The sequence below is a fragment of the Hyperolius riggenbachi genome, chromosome 8 (genome assembly GCF_040937935.1).
Source record: "Hyperolius riggenbachi isolate aHypRig1 chromosome 8, aHypRig1.pri, whole genome shotgun sequence".
Taxonomy (NCBI): domain Eukaryota; kingdom Metazoa; phylum Chordata; class Amphibia; order Anura; family Hyperoliidae; genus Hyperolius; species Hyperolius riggenbachi.
The window spans coordinates 104,530,320-104,546,721 of NC_090653.1; the positions used below are offsets into that span (position 1 = coordinate 104,530,320).

At 44.5% G+C, this 16,402-nt stretch overlaps 1 long non-coding RNA gene across 1 annotated transcript in view; it reads right to left on the minus strand.

Moving 5' to 3' along the window:
• Nucleotides 1-3,977: 3,977 nt before the first annotated feature.
• Nucleotides 3,978-16,402, minus strand: part of LOC137528282 (uncharacterized) — a 29,066-nt gene continuing 16,641 nt past the window's right edge. Inside the window, exons 2-3 of the long non-coding RNA XR_011023337.1 lie at nucleotides 13,926-13,978; nucleotides 3,978-5,208 (exon numbers count right to left, since the gene is read on the minus strand). This is a non-coding gene — a long non-coding RNA (uncharacterized lncRNA). The remainder of the gene's footprint in view (nucleotides 5,209-13,925; nucleotides 13,979-16,402) is intronic.

Sequence of the window (16,402 nt, forward strand, 5' to 3'; positions counted from 1 at the left end):
TAGCTATTAATCCATACCAATCTAAGTGTGGTTTATACATGTAGAATGCTTGCGTTGGTACTACTGCTCCGCTGAGTCAGCTGCTGTAAGGTGCTGCAGCATTGCTACAGCAGCAGAGTAATACTGGAGAGTTACAGAATATTCACAACTCCAGTATTTACGTGCTGCTAAAGCATCACTACAAGAGTTACACGATCCTTTATACATAATATAGCCAACACAATGTATGACATAACTTAGACTTGATACACAATTTTAAAGGAGTTATCAGGAGAAAAGAAGTGCTACTTACCCGGGGCTTCCTCCAGCCCCAAGCTCCCAGCATGTCCCTCGCCGCAGCTCTGCAGTCAGCCGTTCGCCACAGCTCCGTCCCAGTCCCCGGCGATGACGTCAGGCCGATCTCCAGGTCGGCCTGTACTGCGGCGCTGTCAATCACCGCCACGTGGACCGGACTTTGCAGGCGCAGTCAGCTCCAATCCACATGGCGGTGATTGAGAGTGCCGCTCGCGCAGGCGCAGTACAGGCCAACCTGGAGGTCGGCCTGACGTCATCGCCGGAGGACTGGGACAGAGCTGCGGCGAACGGCTGACTGCAGAGCTGCGGGCAAGGGACATGCTGGGAGCTTGGGGCTGGAGGAAGCCCCGGGTAAGTAGCACTTTCCTCCTGATAACTCCTTTAACAATGCACACAAGCACTCAATAGAAGATACATAAATGAAAGCCCAAGTTCAGGTTTGGGTGTGTGTTTGTTTTAATGCATATTGTGTGGATTATATATTGTGCCATACAATACATTAAGTCATAAAAACCAAATTCTGTAGTCATGAAGTGTTGAGCAACTAATGGCTGGATTATATCACAATTCTGTGTATGCACAGGAATCAGAACAAGGAGCAATAGAATGGCATTCAGTAATTTTTTCCGTTTTGACTGATGCAGTAGCTTTTTGTAGTTCCCCACCCAGGTTAGTTCTGCTCCTTTCCACTACAGTGGTGTGAAAACCTATTTGCCCCCTTCCTGATTTCTTATTCTTTTGCATGTTTGTCACACTTAAATGTTTCTGCTCATCAAAAACCGTTAACTATAAGTCAACGATAACATAATTGAACACAACATGTAGTATTAAATGATGGTTTTTATTATTTAGTGAGGGAAAAAAAAACTCCAAATCTACATGGCCCTGTGTGAAAAAGTGATTGCCTCCCTTGTTAAAAAAAATTACTTAACTGTGGTTTATCACACCTTGAGTTAAATTTCTGTAGTCACCCCCAGGTCTGATTACTGCCACACCTGTTTCAATCAAGAAATCACTTAAATAGGAGCTATCTGACACAGAGAAGTAAACCAAAAGCACCTCAAAAGCTAGACATCATGCCAAGATCCAAAGAAATTCAGGAACATATGAGAACCAAAGTACTGTAATTGAGATCTATCAGTCTGGTAAAGGTTATAAAGCCATTTCTAAAGCTTTGGGACTCCAGGGAACCACAGTGAGAGCCATTATCCACAAATGGCAAAAACATGGAACAGTGATGAACCTTCCCAGGAGTGGCCGGCCGAAAAATTACCCCAAGAGCATAGAGAAAACTCATCCGAGAGGCCACAAAATACCCCAGGACAACATCTAAAGAACTGCAGGCCTCACTCGCCTTAATTAAGGTCAGTGTTCACGACTCCACCATAAGAAAGACTGGGCAAAAAAGGCCTACATGGCAGATATCCAAGGCGCAAACCACTTTTAAACAAAAACAACATTAACCACTTCACCACTGAGGGGTTTTACCCCCTGACCACCAGAGCAATTTTCACCTTTCAGCGCTCCTTCCATTCATTCGTCTATAACTTTATCATTACTTATCGCAATGAAATGAACTATATCTTGTTTTTTCCGCCACCAATTAGGCTTTCTTTAGGTGGGACATTATGCCAAGAATTATTTTTTTCTAAATGTGTTTTAATGGGAAAATAGGAAAAATGTGGGGAAAAAAAAATTATTTTTCAGTTTTCGGCCATTATAGTTTTTAAATAATGCATGCTACTGTAATTAAAACCCATGAAATTTATGTGCCCTTTTGTCCCGGTTATAAAACCGTTTAAATTATGTCCCTATCACAATGTTTGGCGCCAATATTTCATTTGGAAATAAAGGTGCATTTTTTTCAGTTTTGCGTCCATCCCTAATTACAAGCCCATAGTTTATAAAGTAACAGTGTTATACCCTCTTGACTTAAATATTTAAAAAGTTCAGTCCCTAAGGTAACTAATTATGTATTTTTTTTAATTGTAAATTTTTTAATTTTTTTTTAATTACAAAAAAAAAAAAAAATGGGGAGTGTGGGAGGTAATGAGTTAATTTTTTGTGTAAAAGTCATTTATTTGTATGTGAAAAATGTGTAGGGTGTAGTTTACTATTTGGCCACAAGATGGCCACAGTAACTTTTTGCTTTATTGCGACCTCCAAGCCTCCTTCCGGAAGCTTGGAGGAAGAAGGAGGCTGGACACGTGAGTTTCTTCTCACAATGATCGCGCTGCCCATAGGAGAGCAGCGGGTCATTGTGGGGCTTAGATCAACGAACGGGAATGGATTTTCCCGTTCATTGATCTCCGGGCGAGCGGGCGGCGGCGGTTTTACTAGCGGCGGGCGGCGTGTTTACGAGCGGGAGCGCGGACAGCGTCGGGAACGCGGAAAGTACGTGTTTCTCCGTCCCTGGTTTTTAAAGGATGGAAAAAGGGGCGGAGAAATACGTACGCGCGGGGGTAAAGTGGTTAAGGCTCGTCTCAATTTTGCTAAAAAACATCTCAATGATTGCCAAGACTTTTGGGAAAATACCTTGTGGACCGACGAGACAAAAGTTGAACTTTTTGGAAGGTGTGTGCCCCGTTACATCTGGCGTAGAAGTAAGGCCTAGTGCACACCAAACACCGCTAGCAGATCCGCAAAATGCTAGCAGATTTTAAAACGCTTTTTCTTCTTCTGTAGCGTTTCAGTTAGCATTTTGCGGTTTTTGGTGTAGTAGATTTCATGTATTGTTACAGTAAAGCTGTTACTGAACAGCTACTGTAACAAAAAACGCCTGACAAACCGCTCTGAAGTGCCATTTTTCAGAGCGGTTTGCGTTTTTTCTATACTTAACATTGAGGCAGAAACGCATCCGCAATCCAAAATCTGCAGCAGCCCGGGAGTATGCGTTTCTGCAAAACGCCTCCCGCTCTGGTGTGCACCAGCCCATTGAAATACATTACCCTAGCGGATCCGCACCTGCAAGCGGATCGCAAACCGCAGCCGAAACGCTCTGGTGTGCACTAGGCCTAACACAGCATTTCAGCAAAAGAACATCATACCAACAATAAAATATGGTGGTGGTAGTGTGATGGTCTGGGGTTATTTTGCTGCTTCAGGACCTGGAAGGCTTGCTGTGATAGATGGAACCATGAATTCTACTGTCTACCAAAAAATCCTGAAGGAGAATGTTCGGCCATCTGTTCGTCAACCCAAGCTGAAGCGATCTTGGCTGCTGCAGCAGGACAATGACCCAAAACACACCAGCAAATCCACCTCTGAATGGCTGAAGAAAAACAAAATGAAGACTTTTGAGTGGCCTAGTCAAAGTCCTGACCTGAATCCTATTGAGATGTTGTGGCATGACCTTAAAAAGGCGGTTCATGCTAGAAAACCCTAAAATAAAGCTGAATTACAATTCTGCAGATGAGTGGGCGAAAATTCCTCCAGAGCGCTGTAAAAGACTCGTTGCAAGTTAAGTTATCGCAAACACTTGATTGCAGTTATTGCTGCTAAGGGTAGCCCAACCAGTATTAGGTTCAGGGGGCAATTTCTTTTTCACACAGGGCCATGTAGGTTTTGAGTTTTTTTCCTCACTAAATAAAAACCATCATTTAAAACTGCATTGTGTGTTCAATTTTGTTATCTTTGACTAATAGTTAACGGTTTTTGACGAGCAGAAACATTTAAGTGTGACAAACATGCAAAAGAATAAGAAATCAGGAAGGGGCAAATAGTTTTTCACACACACACACACACATATATATATAATGCTCAGTCAAGCTAAGTGTACATTCTGCTTCAGGAGTGCTGGGTAGAGATACAGTATTAGAGCCAGTCCACATTAGGTCTGGAAACGTATCCGTGGCTGCGTTTTTCAAACCTGATGAAAAACGGAGTCCCGGAAACTAATGTTGAAAATAGCAGCCAGCCTCACCCAAATAAAAAACGGATCCGTCTGCGTTTGCGGGGATCCGTTTTCAAAACCTGAACGGAAGGTCCGGATCTGCTGAATTTTCACGCAACGGATCAGGACCACGGATACACGCAGGGGTAGTGAAAGTAATGAGAAAACGCATCTCCAGCTCCACAGGCAAAAAATGGATGTTAAAACGGATAGCCTGAGCTTTATGATTGGCCCAAAAAAATCCTCCCACTCCTTCATAATGATGGAGACGTTTTCTGTCAGGGAAAAACCTGAACGGAAACTGATGCAAAACTGATGCACTTTCATCAGTTTGCAGTACGGTGGGTACTTCCCCTGATCCGGACTGCAGTGTCCGTCCTGCAACCGGGTCTAGTGTGGACCTAGCCTTAGGCTGTAGACAGAGCTTTTCTGACCCTCAGCACTTTTTTTTTTTAAACAGTCCCCATACATTAAAATTGCTGTAAAATCAACGCGATTGTGATTTTTCTTAGCGCAATATACCCTGTTGCTCACTTCAAGCTTGATCGTAGGTTCAGTATGAAAATCTGTAACTGTTGAGCCATCATAAACTAAATATAGAAAGTCTGAAACTTTGCCAGATGCTAACTGCTAATATGGTACGGTTTTCCAACTTCTGGTACAACTAAAAGAACTAACATCTCATCCAGCGTTTCAGATGTTTAAACAAGCTCATGTGACACCCATACACACATACAACTGATTCTATCTAGCATGCACACAACTTAATGTATATCAATTCTAGCACAGGAAGTTAATCATTCAAGCATCAGACACATCCATAATGAGGGATGTTAGGTTAATGTGGCACAGTCCAATCATTTTCCAAACTGCAGCTCTGAATTGGTTGTACATATGGGCTTGTCTTGGAGATAAAGAGGCAGCTCAGAATGGTCTGTATCTCCTTGTTTCTACAAACCATGATGTGCTGCTACTTCACCTCAAAGCATTCTTGAAGGCATGAAGTCCGAAGGCATCACCAACTGCAAGAGAAAGACATACAGCATTTAAATCCAAGACAGATTAACAGTCAAAGTATACTCAGACCAGTCATTTTACAGGATAGGAATGTACAGTAACTTTCCTAAAGGAAAACCTCACCACATTACAAATGACCACATGAATGCATGATGTGCTAAGGAAGACTGTAGCAGTTAATGAGCTTTGCACATGCACTAAGTCGTTAAGTAGTGTGTGTACAAAATGTTAGTTGTGCAGATGTTCAGCCACAACATCTGCACAAACAGATTTATGCCCATGATTAGAGGGACCCCAAGCGGTGGCGCAAAAAAAAAACAAAAAAAAAAAACAAAGCCCAGGGTAAGTCCAGGTAAACTGGACTTACCCTGGGCTTCCTCCAGCCCACCGTAGCCTGCAATGTCCCCCAGCATTCTTCTGGCTTCCGTGGTACCACTGGCGGCAACTTAGGCTGAAAGGCTGAAGTCGAGCGTGCATGCCCCTGTCGCATAATCACACCGGTCACCACAAGTCCTGCGCATGCATGGTTCAGTCTTTAGAGAAATGCACATGCGCAGGACTCTTACGGTTACCAGCGTGATGTCATGGCTGGGGCATGCACGCGAGACTTCACCCAAAGTCACCACATTACCGGAACCACCAGCGGGACTGCGGAAGGGGCCAGGAGAAAGCCCCAGTTTTTTGTTTTTGCCACCGCTCAGGGTCCCTTTAAGGAGAAATAGTAAAATGTTTTGCACACGGACATAGGAGATAGGAATGAGTTGAATAGAACTGGATCCAGTGCTGGACCCCACTGCTGCCACACATTTTACACCATCAGTGGCAGTCCTACTGGCAATTCATACCCTTCACCTCCATATACTGTACATATTTGCAAGGCTAGAAGAATGTCCAGCACAGCTTGCATGTCCTGAACGACACTGCACTGGCTGATGGCTGACAGGGACACACCTATACTGGAGTACCTTTAGCTAGCATGTTCTGAGGTACTTAGAGCTAGCTAACCTATACTGCGGCATTTATAGCTGGCAAACCTATACTGCGGCAACTATAGCTGGCTAACCTATACTACAGCACCTATAGCTGGCTAAACTTCACTGGGGGAACCTATACTTGGCTACCTATACTGGGGGCACTTATACTCACCATTTGCGTGCCGATCCTTTGTCGTGTACCTCTGTACTGTATATAAGGAACAAGAGAGACTTGATCAGAATACATTGAGAATAAAGCCCTTAACCACTTGCCGACTGCACACTCAAACCGTGCGGCGGCAAAGTGGTAGCTGGAGGACCAGCGACGCAGATCTGCGTCACCAGGTGCCTCCCTAATGAGGAAAAGCCGCTCGCGCAAGCAGCCGTTTCCTGTTAGATCACGGAGCGGGTCTCCGTGAATAGCCTGCGAGCCGCTGATTGCGGCTCGCAGAGTAAATGTACATGTAGGAGACATATGTCTCCTTTGTTTACATTGTACGGCGCTGTTGCGCAGCAGCGTCGTAAGGCAGATCGGCGATCCCCGGCCAATCAGCGGCCGGGGATCGCCGCCATGTGACAGGGGACAGCCTGTCACTGGCTGCACAGGACGGATAGCGTCCTGTGCAGCCCGGATCGCCAGGGGTGAGAGGGAGGAGGGGAATTTCGCCGTGGAGGGGGGCTTTGAGGTGCCCCCCCCCCCCGCAACATGCCAGCCAGGAGAAGCGATCAGACCCCCCCTGCACATCATTCCCATAGGGGGGAAATAAGGGGGGGCGATCTGATCGCTCTGCGTGCCAGCTGATCTGTGCTGGGGGCTGCAGAGCCCACCCAGCACAGATCACCAAAAATAGCGCTGGTCCTTAAGGAGGGGTAAAGGCTGGGTCATCAAGTGGTTAAAGTGACTATGAAGCAAAGAAGAGTAATTTTTAATTTTCAATTATAGCCTTTTTTTCCTCTTTTAACATTGCATCATTCTCTAGATTTGCAGTTTACAAACCATACTCTGTATTTTAAACTATGAAACAGAGCAGAAAAGTTTAAAGGGTCATTAGCTGCGCAGTAAAACCTTAAACAAGAAACCGTGAAACAGGTTGAGAAGTGCTTCAGAAAAGAGCACTGCTCTGACTAATTAGTTGGAGAGCTCAGAGAAGCTCTTTTGCATACATAACTGAAGTTTCTAAAATCTCTTCCTGTACTGGAAACAATATGACACTCATATCGTTGCTACTAATGTTCTATTTCCTAACTTTATTAACAATACAAATATCTTAAGTTTATTTTCACTTCAGATTCCCTTTAAAGTGGACCTGAACTCAGAACTCCGCTCTGCTTTAAAACATACACAACAACCTTTAAACAATAAACATGTATTTGTTACAGCTGAAACAAATCCTAAAATAAATCTGCAGTTTCTACTTCTTGAAAGCAGACATATTGTTTACAGCCTGTACTTTTAAGTAAGCTTATTTGCTTATCTGCCATAGGCAGTCATGTGACACAGGGAAGGATCAAATTACAATTTGTGATTAAAACACAAATGAGGGGGAATTAAACAGGCTAAACTCTCCAAATACATACAGGGTGCATTTCTCTACGTTTTCCTTCTGTCCTGTGCAAGAGCTCAGCTCCACTTTAAGGTGGCCAAAAAATTTATCAATTTGTGGCTGATAGCCCACTCTGAAATTTGATCAAATCGGACATGTTGGCGAAATAGATCTAACAATTGTTACCGAAAATCAATGGGTCATGCAGGACTGAAGATTAGCATCTATCATGGGTAGGGTAGAGGCAGTACATTGATCAGTGCAATGCCACAGTAGTTTCAATAGATTTCCTGCTATTAAGTACTGATGTGCGGTGTGGGGAGGAATAGATGGCTCTCAGATTTCCAGATAATGGGTAATAAATTTTGCCACATCGGGTGGGAATCTAAGTACATGGCCACCTGCATTCTCAGCTTTAGCCAAGCCACTTAAATCCCTAGTTCTTTGACATCTGAAATGAGGAATAATGAGGTTGCCATATTTTTGTGTGTGTGTGTCAGCTGTAACGAAAATGTTTTTCTTTAAAGGTTATTATGCTGTTGCTTATCTTATAAGGGAGACAGGAAGTTTTGAGTTTAGATCCGCTTTTAAGGGGACGTAATCGTGAGGTATATGGAGGCTGCCATATTGGTTTCCTTTTAAAGCGGGATTGTCACCATAAAAATCAATTTTCATCAGCAACTGGTCTAAGTGTATTAACCACTTAACGACCGCCTAACACCGATAGGCGTCGGCAGGTCGCAGTGGTTTCAATGGAAACTGCAGCTCATTCGAGCGGCCGTGCCATGTCAGTTCACAGAGGGTGTCTCCGTGAACAGCCTGCGAGCCTCCGATCGCGGCTTGTAGGCGAAATGTATACACGCGGGGAGGAATAGCGCTGCGGAGGGGGGCTTTGATGAGCCCCCCCGCTCGACCACACAGAGCGGCGGAGATCAGACCCCCCCCAGCAGGACATCCCCCTAGTGGGAAAAAAGAGGGGGGGGGGTGCGAGTCTGATCGCCCTGCCTGAAAACTGATCTGTGCTGGGGGCTGAAGAGCCCACGCAGCACAGATCAACTAAAACACCCCTGGTCCTTAAGTGGTTAAGTGATAAAGATGCTAATCCTGCATTCAAAATGTCTTCTGCTGCTATGGTTGGCAGTTATCACATACCTTAGGAGCACTGGCCCTTTAATAGCAATTGCCATTCAGTTGCATGCTGGGGGTTCTTTTTATCTATAATATATCCCTCTTACTTTTAATTTCCCTGCCTAGCTGAAACATGATCCTCTGCTCACTTGTGTTTACAAGCTAGGCTGAGATGACTCAGCGATTGGAGGAGAAAAGAAAAAAATGTAAGGGAAGAAATGACATCAGAATTTAGCCTCAAACCATGGGCAAAAGACATGGTTCCCACCAGGAACAGAATTCTTTTAATTTACTATATAAAATTAACTGAAATAAAAACATGGACTGTACAATAAAGGTTATGCAAGTAGATCAAGTATTTATCTACTTATGTGTTTTTTTCCCCCCCTAGCATAATATGGCTAATCCTCCTGCTTTACGCAATACCAGTCCAGCTGACCATTATGGTATCAGTAGTATCCGACATAAATGAAACAAGCATGTAGCTAATCTAGACAGATATGTGTCAGAAACATCTGTTCAGGGTCTATGGCTACAAGCATTAGAGGCAGTGGATCAGCAGGACAGCGAGGAAATCTGTGTTTAAAATTAAATACATCAGCCTCCATATCCCTCCCCCTTAAGGTTCCTTTTAGGCCCCATTTACATTAACAGGTAATTCCTACAGTGCGTTACCCTTTATTGCCGCAGGGGCCGTAAAAGCAATGAAAGTCTACGGAGACACACATTGCGGTCCCTTGCAGTGCGCCAGAAGTATCCAAGCAAACGCAAAGGTAACAGTGCCTTCCCACAAGCACTGCAATTAACACACGGTGCTTGGGGTAATGGTAGTCTATGGGCAACACACGTACCGGTAGTGAAAATGACAGAGCACACTGCACATGCATGGACTGACAGGAATCCAAGTGATGTACTTCCTGGCCATAGGCAAGTATCAAAACTAGAGCCTCCCTGGTTCTTTCTCAGTACCCCCGTTCCCCTGCTGTCCCCCATTAAAATTTCCCGCCGGCTGCATCTTCAGAAGTACTCTGGTCTCAAAGTGCTTTCAAAGACACACAGGTCCACAGGAGCACTCAAAAGAATATACTTTTTATTTTTCACTTTTTAAAAACTTTTGCAGTTGCCAAGTGCTGCAAATTAATATTTTTTTTTTTTTTTAGAGAAAATGAAAACTTTTCTTGGGAGAAAAAAGTTAATTGCATATGGGCCAGAGATTTTTTGTCCAGACAATGCAATTTTACACTTTATATACCCACGTGTGTGACTTTTACAAATTTAATGTGCAATGACAACTTCAAATCAAGTTCTAGACACATCTCAAGAGATAATTAATGTAAACAGGATGCTTGTGACCACAATCTGGATGCCACAGGAAAGGGTCTGAATACGTTTAAGACAAGATTTTAGCTGTGGATTCTTAATCAATTTTCTTACAACGCTACAAACAGGTTTTCATTTTGTCATAGTGGGTGATAATCGGTACAAATGGCAATTGTATCAATTTGAAAGTACATTTATAAACACAAGCAATGAAAAAAGAAGGGGCTGAAAATTATCTGATATTACCATACATCACCATAGATTCATAAACTGAGTAGCTGCACTGGGGTTTATTTAAACAGAGAAACCCAGTTAGACAATTAGGCTTCTTTCACACCTGAGAACGTATGCAGGAGCCGTTCTCCTGCACGCGTTATGGCCTGCAGCGTGGCGTCGGGACGTTGCAGTGCGACGGTAGTTATTTACGACGGGAAAATGTCAGCTCCAGACAATTAAAAGCTCTGGGGTGCGTCGAACCGCAACGCACCAAAACGCACGTTAACCTAGGTTAACGCAGAAAACAGGCTCAGATGTAAAAGAGCCCTAAGACATTTCTGGAGTCTGCATGATCAGAAGTAGGTCAATGCAGAAAGACCATATTTATCGAACCTTTATGCTGGGCATACACGGTACGCTTTGTACCTTGTAAATCAAGCCGCTGATGGCTCGATTGATAATTTTCGCCGTGTCCGATACCCCGCTGGATCGATTCCGCACTCGATACCGGCAGGTAGGACAAAAGAAAAACAAGCGGAAGATAAGAAGCCGCCCGCGGGGACGAGCGCGAAATCGATCCAGGCGCCCGCGGGGACGCGCCGGAGTCGAGCCAGTGGCTCGATTACACGGTATGAAACGTACCGTGTATGCCCAGCATTAGGCTAGGTTCACAGTGGTCAGTTGCAGGATGCACACGAGTGTGAACTGCAATGGAAACTAGCCATAGACTAATACAAAGCCTGCATGCAGAGAGTTAGAATAATGCAATCAGTTACAACGCAGTACTGTGACCAGGCTCATAGAATTGTATGGGCAGTATGACATGCAGAATTTGTTCTAAGAGCACTGTGAACTAGCCATTACTTTCAACATCATAGGTATTTATATGCAGTCAATAAGAGCCTCCCCTCACCTGGAATGGCTTAATTATTATTATGGCTTTTCCCCATATTATGGAACATGGCTAAAGGGATTTACTCTGTTTAGATACAGCCATCAGTAAGGTTACGCACTAATATTGGGTGACTAAACCTGCATTTCAGAGGTCCTCTGGTGTTTGATGCAGGTTAGTCAAGTTCTTCCACAGTAAACTAGCATTTCTTTACACAACAACAGATAAATACTCGCTTTACTTACATAACCGATGTATTGTACGGTCGACGTTTTGATTTCAGTAAATTTTATACAGTAAAGAGAATTCTGTTCCTGGCAGGGGCCATCTTTGGTCCCACAGGCTGAAACCAATCCTGATGTAATTTCCTCCCTTGGCTTCTCCCCTCCTCCCCGCAACATTACAGAGCACAGTGGGGAGGAATAATGGCAGCGCACACAGACTCACCTACTCATGGTTCCAGGCACTGGAGTTCCCGTCTATGCTGCACTACTGCCGGCTATAGACGGGAACTCCAGCGCCTGGAACCATGACGAACCAAATCTGAAAAAAAGAATTAAAAAAAATGATGCATGTCTTGCTTAACCTTATAGCGCACGGTCATTTCTCATTTCATATACCCTATTTATCGGAGTATAAGACACTCTGGACAATAAGCCGCACTTAAGTTTAGAGGGCATAAAACTGGTGCGTCTATGGGTCGGGGGGGGGGGGGGGGAGTAGAACTTTTCCTCCCCAAGCTGTCTCTAAGCTACATTGCCCACTACACTAACCCCTGCTTCCCCACCAACTAGGCTACACTACTCTAATCCCTGCTGCCCTACCAGCTAAACTACACTATGCTAATCCCTGCTGCCCTACATTACACACTACACTAACATTGCAATCGCCCTCACCCAATTCTGCCGCCACGCTGCTTCACACGTGATCCCCTTCCCCTCCTGCAGCTTCCCGTATACCATAACCACCTGCCGCTATACCGCTTTGGTCCTCTGTACTTTGTGGCCGGCTACTTCCTGATTAGTGGTTCCCTACAGGACCCCCGGCAGCACACATGCGCCGAACGTCATACAGGGAACTATCAGGAAGTACGGAGGACCAAATTGGTATAGCGACAGGCAGCTGCGGTGTACGAGGACCTGCAGGTGGAGAACAAAATCACGTGTGCAGATTGTGACCTGAGATATGGAACTCTGTCAGCTTGACAGCAGAGCAAGGTTACAGCGTCACAGTATCGGCGTGGATGACGGGAGTGTCGTGTACACACGAATGCGGAAGTTGAAAACTATGCCCTGGCTGGGATAAATGGACATAAACCGGGCAAAGATTTCAACCAGATCGGCCCGGAATCGATTAAAATATAGGAAGATTTTTCCCAAAATGTTTTAGGAGTAGACCGTGTTGACGCACACACAAGTGATGAATTATTAGTTGCTTTAAATCCCTTGATTTACATGCATATTATTGGAAAGCTAATACCTGAGTATTTGTACAATTTCATTGCACATTAATGTGCATGTTTATAGAATTTCTAGCACCATTTAATTTTTGGTGGCAAGCCACACAGAATTCCTAAGGAATGATGATGATAACATGCAACTTCATGAAACTCTGTTCAATTATGTATCTTGGGTCACAACAGGACAGTCTTGTTTTCCTTGTGGCCAATCTGAAATCCAACCCCCCCCCTCCCCCCTTATAAACAGTTTTAATTATCGCCAGAAATCTGAATGCATATATTGTTGTACAAGTGTCCTCCCTCCCTTCTTGACTGGCATTCATTTGCAGCTAATTTTTGGACTGAATCACAGGAATATCTGTTTTGAACGTGTCCTGTCTCAACAATTTTCGCTACTGCTCATCGCCCGAGTCTTATAAATCGTTCAGTATCTTAAAGAGGATCTGTAACATGAAAAGATCCCCTGGGGGGTACTCACCTCGGGTGGGGGAAGCCTCTGGATCCTAATGAGGATTCCCACGCCGTCCTCCATCCGTCAGGGGTCTCACTGCAGCCCTCCGTGGAGTCCGTGCAGCGGTGACGTCAATACTTACCTTCCTGGCTCCTGCGCAGGCGCTCTGACGGCTGTCGGCTCCGAACTACACGGAAATACCCGATCGCCGTCTGATCTGCTCTACTGCGCAGGCGCAAGTTTCCTGCGCCTGCGCAGTAGAACGGACCCGAATGAGATCGGGTATTTCCGTGTAGTTCGGAATGGAAAGCCGCCACAGCGCCCCCGCTGGAGCCAGCAAAGATAAATATTGAACTGACAGTCGGCACAGTCGCCGGCTGTTCGGAGGGCTGCGGCGAGACCCCCGTGGGACAGAGGACGGCGTGGGAAGCCTCATTAGGATCCGGAGGCTTCCCCCACCCGAGGTGAGTACCCCCCAGGGGATCTTTTTAATGTTACAGAGTCTCTAAGTATAAACCAAACAAAAAAATGAAGAGGGAAGAGAAAAACACAATTCAGTTCACCCCCAGTTTTGGTGTCTTACAACCTTCCTGATCTTGCACATTTTGAACTCCAGCCATCAAAATGTACTTTAGAATTTTATCAGAATGGTTGTTAGAATCTACCCTATGAGACTATTTGACAAATGGGAAATTAAAGCAAAACTGCACAGGATGGTGAAATCAAGAAGACACTTACTGGAATCACAAATAGCTTGTAAGGACATACTTGCTTCAACTTCTTTTCAGGCTCTGGAAAAAACATTTGTATAGTAAGGTTACTCTGAGGTCATCACATTAATCAGCAGTTGCAAAAGGAACATTGATTTGGGGGAAAAAAAACAAAAGAAAACTTATTAAGCGGTTTCACTACATGCATTTTAAAGGAAGACATGGGGAAAAAAATATAATCGTACTTGCAACTAAACTAGTAAACCACAAAATCTAAGCAGGCAATATCCAGAAATAAGTTGGTTTAACCCTCTGGGGACCAGCTGGCTGACCCCCTTAAAGAGACTAACAAACTTTTCAGCCCTAGTTCTTCTATCCTATAAGTTCCTTTGCCTGTTCTAATGTGCTCTGGCTTACTGTGAATTACAAGCCAGGATTGCAGCAGAGAGTGGCAGAAACAGCACAGAGGGGCCCAGGAGAACATAATGAATAGAATGGCATGCTTTTTGCTGTAAACATTTGAGAGTACAGATTCTCTTTAAGGACCTGGCTAGTTTTCATGCGGGGCACTTTTTTTTTTGGGGGGGGGTGTCAGGCAGCCGGAACGTCGGGAAGGCGAGTGGATGCTCTTCTTCCCCTCCTACCACCACTGCACAATAGTAATCTACGATCAGCCAGCGTAGTGATCACGTGAGGGGAGATGTCAGCTGTCATAAAACAGCTTAATCTCCCCACACGGGGTGCACTCGATCGCATCGGGATCGTAAGCAGCAGGCTAAATTTCGACGCCTCACCCGATTTGGACAGCCACAAATGCGACATAGGATTTACATTACGCGGCCCCCAAAAGGATAATACACAAAACTAAGCTATACTGGAGGTAATGTACCAAGCACTGTGAAGTTGTGATTGCTTCAGGGAAATTTTCTACTTCTGTTAAAGTGCATACTGAGTTTATGAAGTTTTGTTTTGTATTGAAAGTAAAATTTCACTAAGGCCCGGTTCACATTAGCGTTCGCTATCCGGATTTTCCGGATCTGATCCGGACCGCATACTGTACAAACGGAACGTACGTTCCGCATAGCAATGTAAAGGCTATGCGGACGTTCACACGTGTCCATTCCGTACAGTACGGAGCCGGATCGGATTCGGACTTTTCCAACATGCGCTATTTTTTGGGTCCGGCTCTCCGGCCCACGCACCCGGACCGGAGCCGGACCTGAGCCTGACAGCACCATCCGGAACACAGGAGCCAATGGGAAACGGAAGGCACAGAACACACTGCCTACAAACTCCTGACGTTTTACCCCACTTCCTATGCGTATCCAAGCGGCCATTTCGGATGGGGACACATGGGCCAAGCATGTCTGCAGTGGAGCAGCAGTGACAGACGTGCTGGAGCTGTTTTGGCAGAATGTCGAAGGTGGAGGTGAGGCCTACAGCGGAGGAACCTGATTGTACAGGTGCACCTTCTGCTGACCCCAACATTTTTTTTTATTTAATTTTCGCTATTTTTTGCACACGGATCCGGATGGCAGCCTGATGCATACGGACCGGATCCTGATCGGAACCGTACGGTTCCGATCAGGATTCGGTCCGTTTGCAATGCAAAACGCAAGTGTGAATGGGGCCTAATGCTGAGAAACAAATTAGGTCCATACATTGCAGGCGCTATAGCAACAGGGCTGTGGAGTCGGAGTCGTGCAATTTTGGGTGCCTGGAGTCGGAGTCTGGAAAAAATGCACCGGCTCCGACTCCTAATGAATTTGTAACTGTAATTAAAATAGAAAATATGATAAAATGTTCTATTTCTCAGATAATAGTCATTAAAAATAATGTATATATACAGTATATATACAGTAATAGCTGTGCTTAGTCCACAAAAATGAAATAAACCAATCAAAATTAGTTACTTGTGCTGCTTCAATAAAGCAGTCCCCGTATTTTTAAGGTCAGATATACATATCTGATTGTGACTGTATATACAGTGGAGGAAATAATTATTTGACCCCTCACTGATTTTGTAAGTTTGTCCAATGACAAAGAAATGAAAAGTCTGAGAACAGTATCATTTCAATGGTAGGTTTATTTTAACAGTGGCAGATAGCACATCAAAAGGAAAATCGAAAAAATAACCTTAAATAAAAGATAGCAACTGATTTGCATTTCATTGAGTGAAATAAGTTTTTGAACCCTCTAACAATAAAAGACTTAATACTTAGTGGAAAAATCCTTGTTTACAAGCACAGAGGTCAAACGTTTCTTGTAATTGATGACCAAGTTTGCACACCTTTTAGGAGGAATGTTGGTCCACTCCTCTTTGCAGATCATCTCTAAATCCCTAAGGTTTCGAGGCTCTCTGTGCAACTCTGAGCTTGAGCTCCCTCCATAGGTTTTCTATTGGATTAAGGTCCAGAGACTGACTAGGCCACTCCATGACCTTAATGTGCTTCTTCTTGAGCCACTCCTTTGTTGCCTTTGCTGTATGTTTTGGGTCATTGTCGT